Source organism: Hypanus sabinus, chromosome 25 (genome assembly GCF_030144855.1).
Source record: "Hypanus sabinus isolate sHypSab1 chromosome 25, sHypSab1.hap1, whole genome shotgun sequence".
In the NCBI taxonomy this organism is placed as follows: Eukaryota; Metazoa; Chordata; class Chondrichthyes; order Myliobatiformes; family Dasyatidae; genus Hypanus; species Hypanus sabinus.
Window position 1 is genome coordinate 3,983,272 of NC_082730.1, and position 6,879 is coordinate 3,990,150.

Consider the following 6,879-nt stretch of genomic DNA (forward strand, 5'->3'; position numbering starts at 1 on the left):
GGAACGCACACAAAATGCTGGTGGAACGCAGCAGGCCAGGCAGCATCTATAAGGAGAAGTGCTGTCGATGCTTTGGGCCAAGACCCTTTGTCAGGACTAACGAAGCGTCGACAGCGCTTCTCCCTATAGATGCTGCTTGGCCTGCTGCGTTCCACCAGCATTTTGGGCGTGTTGCTTGAATTTCCAGCATCTGCAGATGTCGTCGTGTTTGTCCACCACTTCACGTTGGCTTTTTTGTTCCATTGATCAGGACTGTGGTGCTGAGATAAAAGATCAGTCATAGTCCCATTGAAGGGGGAGCAGGCAGAAGGATCCAAAAATCCTTCTACTCTCATTGTTCTTATTTGGTGTGAGGTGACGTTCTGACATCAGTCAGTCCGCTCTTGACGTCGAGCGCTGTGGCTTTCTGCCTGTGATCACACCTCTGTATTTCACCTTTTGCACAACACGTACTTTCTTGTCGACTGCTCCTCACAACGTACTGACTAGAAGGGGAAGCTTTGTGCAGTGCATCAGCGTCTATACTGTTCCGTGAGAACAATGAACACCAGGCATCTGCTGATCTCCTGCTGGCTAACTCTCTGTGCCTCACTCTGTAAGTTTTATTCAGAGCAAGTCTTTGTCTTTAAAATCCTTCTCTGCACGTTCTCTGTTACTTTCTGGACTGGGGCATTTCTGGGTCCCACACTACCAGGGCAAGGAGAGTGTAGGTTGGGCACAGTGAAGCTGCCTCTCCTGTCACACTCTCATAAAGCACGAGTTTGACATAGAGAGCAAGAGAAGCTTGGTTATTGGTGGATATTAGGACAGAGGATTGTCTCATTCTGTAGCCAAAGAATCCATCCTGCTGCTAATTCTGGAAACGGAGCTTGAGAAACTGGCACCAGTTGTTCACAGGATTGGCAGGGATGTGGAATTAAGTACACGAGAGAAAATGGCGGGGTGCCACTCCAGAAATGAATATCTGTGTGATTGAAAAATCTCCAGAGAGGAGGCCCTGAATCCTCGACTTTGCCTGTTGCTTGGCGGCCGGGGCCGGGGCCGAAGCGTTCGGCAGAGATGGTGCTCGGCGCTCGGTGTCGGAGGGCTGGTCGGAGGCTCGAAGTTTTCGGACGGACTCAGAGTTGGCCGTGGTTGGGTGCTTCCAGGGTGCTGCATCGGCAACTTTGCGGCACTGGAGGTTCATGGCAGGAAGAGTTTTTCTTCCTTCTACCGTCTGCGTGAGATGATGGGCTATCGGGGACTTTGAGACTTTTTCTTTACTGTGCCTCTGGTCTGCTCTTTATCAAATTATGGTATTGCTTTGCACTGTTGTAACTGTATGTTATAGTTATGTGGTTTTTGTCGGTTAGTCTTGGTCTGTCTTGTGTTCCTGTGATATCACACTGGAGGAACATTGTATCATTTCTTAATGCATGCATTACTAAATGACAATAAACGAGGACTGAGTGTCCTCATAATCTAATAATCTAATGTGACCCAGGACCCCTCAGAACCCAGGAACTGGGATCTGGTCTGGAGATGTTTCATGGGAAAAGATCATGATGGGGAATCGCTGCAGGAATGATGGATGGTGAGGGCAGGAAGTAGGGAGGCACTGGAATGCACAAAGAGAGTGGAAGTTGTTAGCTGTCATCTAACGTTTTGGCATCCGAGTGCTGGTTTCCTCTCTCTCTGCAGACAGACTGTCGATCTATCCATAGCCCAAATGACAATACTGAACATTCAAGCAGTGAGAGAGAATGATGAAGAAAATCGTGATATCATTGCCAGAAAAGGTTGTTAACCTGCAGAATGAGTCGAAAACCTGAGGATTGAGATTGATTACGAACACAGCAAAGAGTAACAGAAGTATCATTGAAGAAAACGAAAATGGACAATTGAAGGATGTTAAGAACAGACTGTGAGAGCTGGAATCAGGAAATGAAACGAATATAGCAGCAGGTACAACTGTGGTTCCCTTACAGACAGAGGTGGGTCTTTGCAGTGGGGAATGAAGGAACAGTGGAGGAAATAAACCGTGTCTTCTTGTGTGCCTTTGTGGAAGACACAAAAACCTGCCAGAAATACAGGATAGACAAGTGTTGAATGCAAGGGTAGAAATAAAATCAGTCAGCATCAATGATGAAATAACATCATGAAAATGGATAACTGACACATACCGGATGATCTCCATCCCGGAGTTTGTGACAAGATGTCAGTAGTGTTACTCAACTTTCTGGTTATCATCTGCCAAACTCTACAGTTTCAGGAATGGTTCCTTCAGCCTGTTTCAAAAAGGAGGGAGAGAGAGAAAACTGGGAACCACTCACCTCCCCAGCTGACACTGGGAGCGGGGACAATATTGGGATCTGTAATAATGGATGTGAAATGCATGCTGAAGAGGAATTATCACAAAGTTTCACCAGACTGGTTTCTAATGTGAGGGGTCTGACATGTCACTAGTGTGGGAAATAGACGAGGCCTCTATTCAAATAGTTCAAAGTAAGTTTTATTATCAAAGTACATTTCTGTCACCACATACAAACCTGAGATTATTTCTCTTCGGGCATACTTAGCAAATCTATAGAACAGCAACTGTAAACAGGATCAATGGACAACGAACTGTGCAAATGCAAATATAAATAAATAGCAATCAACAACCTGTTCTTGGACCTGGATTCTTCATCTTTGCAGCATATGGAGCAGGTCGCGTTTCTAGCGGCTCTCTCTCTTTTAATATATTTTATTTCCCACTAACAGATCCCTTTTAGTTCTAATGACTCACTACTTCTACTGAAGGAATTATTATTTTTATTGAAGGATTCATGACTTAATTACAATGGCCGAAAAAAGTCGTTCTGGTATTGAATTGTGTTGTGGCAAGACTTTCCCCGAAATGGAGCAAAGGGAACAAACCAAGAAAACAGAGGAACCTGTTACACTAGCGGGAAAATTTTCTTCAATACAAGACCTGGTCAGAATTCGGATCGCTGAATATTAAAATTGATAAGCTGACCAGTTCAAAAGGGAAGCTTGAAAAAGCTATTTCTACGATTCAAGACTCGCTGAAAAACTTGGATTCTCAACTTCAAACACTTCAGCAGACTACAACCCGAATCGAGAGCAAGCATGATTTATTCAAGCAAACTATTAAAGATCAAGGAATGAAGATATCTTCGACGGAAAAGAAAATCAATGAAATTACCTCGGAACTATCTAAAATTAAGAAAAGAATGGTTGATTTAGATAGTAGAGGGCGTCGGAGGAATCTGCGTATTCTGGCACTGCCTGAAAATACTGAAGCTGGCGATCTGTTAAAATTGTTTTCAGATATGCTGTATTCACTTTTCAATGAGACTCTCGAAACTAGCCCCTTAATCGACAAAGCCCTCAGAATTCCATACTCTCGTCGTTCAGCCGAATTACGTCCTCCAGCAGTTGTACTTTCTTTGCATTATTACATGACTGAAGAAGCTATTCTCCGAGAAGCCAGAAAGAAATGGAAATTACTCTTTAATTCAACACACATTCGTATAGTTGAAGATTATCCCCCCGAAATCTTTGCCGAAAGAACGAAATATCGAGAAGTTATGAGTGAAATGTATAAGTTAGATTTAAATCCCTCCCTTCGCTTTCCAGCAAAGCTGATAATTCTTCCTGAAAAATCTCAACCATTGAGAATCTATTCTCCTCACGAGGGATGGGAGAATATTAAAAACTTTACAGTTAATCCTACTGAATACAATATTGAAGTTATATTGATTATTCAATAGCCAATTTTGAAGTATCTGCTGTATGAGTTGTTTATGGAGCTTTTAAGTACATGTTATACCTTTTCACTCTCTGGTATGGGACATGGTCGATTTATTTTTTTTACCTTATTAATAATTAATACATATACAACTGTTTTGTAGGGAACCTTTATAGTATTGTACTTTAGTGGTCTGTGTGGGACCTGTTGTGTATTAATCTTTTTTTTTATTTGTTTCAATACTTATAGTTTTAGGTCTGTCATATACATATATTCATTTATTTTTATTTTTTCAGAGAAAGAATATTCTTTGTAAAATTATTTGCTCGGATTTATTCTTTCTTTTGAATATGTGTTTAAGCTACTTTAGCTGATTCTGAGATGGCTGTTGTTGATTACGTTTTTATTAATGTTAGACACAACGTTATAGTAGTTGGATTCTGTTTGTGCCTTTTATTATGGCTATTTTCCATGGGAATTTTGCTTTTTTTATATCTGGAGCTGCAAGTTGGAGAACAGGGTCAAAGGTGATTAGTTAGCATGGGACCTGCCTATCGGTTCTATCTATCTATTGGGTGGGGGGAGGGGGAGGGGTCTATTCGTAGGTTTTTTTCTTGATTGGGCAGTTCTTTTGATGGATTTCTCTTTCGTAAATACGACACTCCTTCTGGTTGTACCCGCACCTTTTGGTTTAATCTGTTCTTGCGTAATATTTCTTTTATATAATATTAAACTCAATTTTAAACATTGATGTTAATAAAATTAATATAATATCGTGGAATTGGAACGGTGTCAATCATCCCATTAAGCGTTAAAAGATTTTTAAGAAATTAAAAACACTTAATGCTGATATTATTTTTGCGCAAGAAAATCATATTCAAAAACAGGATGGGGATAGATTTTTCGATTTTGGAAAGGGCCTCTTTTTCACTCAATGTCGGATAGTAAAACAAGAGGCGTTTCTATATTTCTTAGTCCCAAAACCCCTTTTGTACTCCTTAATACTATTCAATTGGAAGATATTTAATTGTTACTGGTTTATTATGTGAGCAAAAGGTAGCTCTGGTGTGTGTATACGTACGTAATGTAGATAATTCTGATTTTTTAAAGAAACTTTTTTCAGACTTACCGAATCTCAATGAATATAAGCTGATCATGGGTGATGACTTTAACTGTTGCTTAAATCCGGCGATTGACAGGTCATCAACCAATCCGTTGCTTCCTAATAAAGTGGCAGCTTCTTTTAACTCTTTTTTATTAGAATGTGGCCTTGTCGATATTTGGAGATAGAAACACCCCAATGATAAAGATTTCTCCTTTTTTCCACACGTCCGTCACAAATATTCCCGAATTGATTACTATTTTTTAGATACACATCTGTTAAACTCCGTTGTTGAATGTGCTTATGACATCATTGCGCTTTTAGATCATGCGCCTTTAAAGTTAATCCTTAAGCTCCCAAATAGATTTTTGAAAATCTCACAGTGGAGATTGAACCCCATTTTGTTACAGGATCCAGCTTTTGTTAATTTTATTAAGGAGCAAATTTCTGTATTTTTCGAATTTAATACAACCGAAGGAATGTCAAATCTGGTTATATGGGACACCTTGAAATCTTTTCTTAAGGGACATATAATCTCATATTCAGCAGCCTTGAGAAAGAAAACCAAAGTGGAATTGTCAGTGCTTATTAATAAAATTAAACAGATAGATAAAGTGTATTCAGTTAAACCTACTGAAGACCCATATAAAGAAAGGGTCAAACTTCAATCACAGTATGATTTATTTCTGACCTTTCCCATTGAACAGAAAATTTTTAAATCTAAAAGTTTATTTTATATACATGGGGAAAAATCTGCTAAACTTTTAGCGGGTCAGTTAAAGGTTGGGATGGTCAGAAGACAGATTTTAAAAATTCGCTGACCAGATAGAACAGAAACTTTAGATCCTTATGAAATTACTAAGATACTTATGGACTTTTATTCTAATCTTTATAAATCTGAATTCTCTGATAGTAATATCACTATGAATAGATTTTTGCAAAGGTTAAACATACCTCAAATTTTCAATTTTTCAATTTCATAGATTTTTTGAATTAAATGATTTTTTACTTTCTGGTAATATTTATTCTAATTTCTTTTTTAAACCTTGGATAAGGCTTTTCTAACATGGAAAATTAAGGGAATAAAAACTTCTTTAGATTTGTTTCTACAAGACTGTTTAATGTCTTTTTCACAGTTAATGGATAAAAATGATATCTCCAATACACAGTTTTTCAGATATTTACAGGTTAGGAATTTCTTACGTGATTTTTTACCAAATTACCCCTTGATCTGCTCTTCAAATTTTGCTTTTGTTATTTTTCAGTTTAAACCTTTTCAAAAAGGATTAATAGCTATCATTTATAAACAGTTAATGAATGCTCGCACATCGCCTAATGATAGGGTTCAACACTCCTGGGAAGTAGAACTTCAACATTCACTCTCAGATAACCAATGGAGTAAAATTTATTATTTAGTTAATAATTCATCTATCTGTGCACGCCATATTTTAATTCAGTTTAAGATAGTACACAGGGCCCATATGTCCAAAGATAAATTGGTGCATATTTTGCCTAATATATGCCCTATTTGTGAAAGATGTAATGCAGAAGTGGCTACTCTAACCCATATGTTTCGGTCATGTGTAAGTTTAAATAATTTTTGGAGGGATGTGTTTGGAATATTATCTAAAGTTATAGATCTGGATGTTCAACCTAATCCACTTACAGCAATTTTTGGGATTTTCCCAGAGGAAGCAAGTAAAGTGTCTGCCTCCGCCCAACATGCGATAGCTTTTTCAACTTTACTGGCAAGGAGAGCTATTTTGCTACATTGGAAAGAAACTAACTCGCCCACTGTTTTCTATTGTCTCTCCTTTATCATGTCATGTTTAAGCTTGGAGAAAATTAGAAGCCGGACATTTGATACATCTTTTGAATTTGGGGCCTTTTATTTAATATTTTCACATGATTTAATTAAGCTTTATTTATTTATTTTTCTCTATTCTCTTTGGACAATATCCCTGTCCATGAAGGTTCAGAGATGACTGGAAGGATGTGTTGTTTTTCCTCTCTCTTTCTTTTTTTAAGTTTATCCTCATTTGGA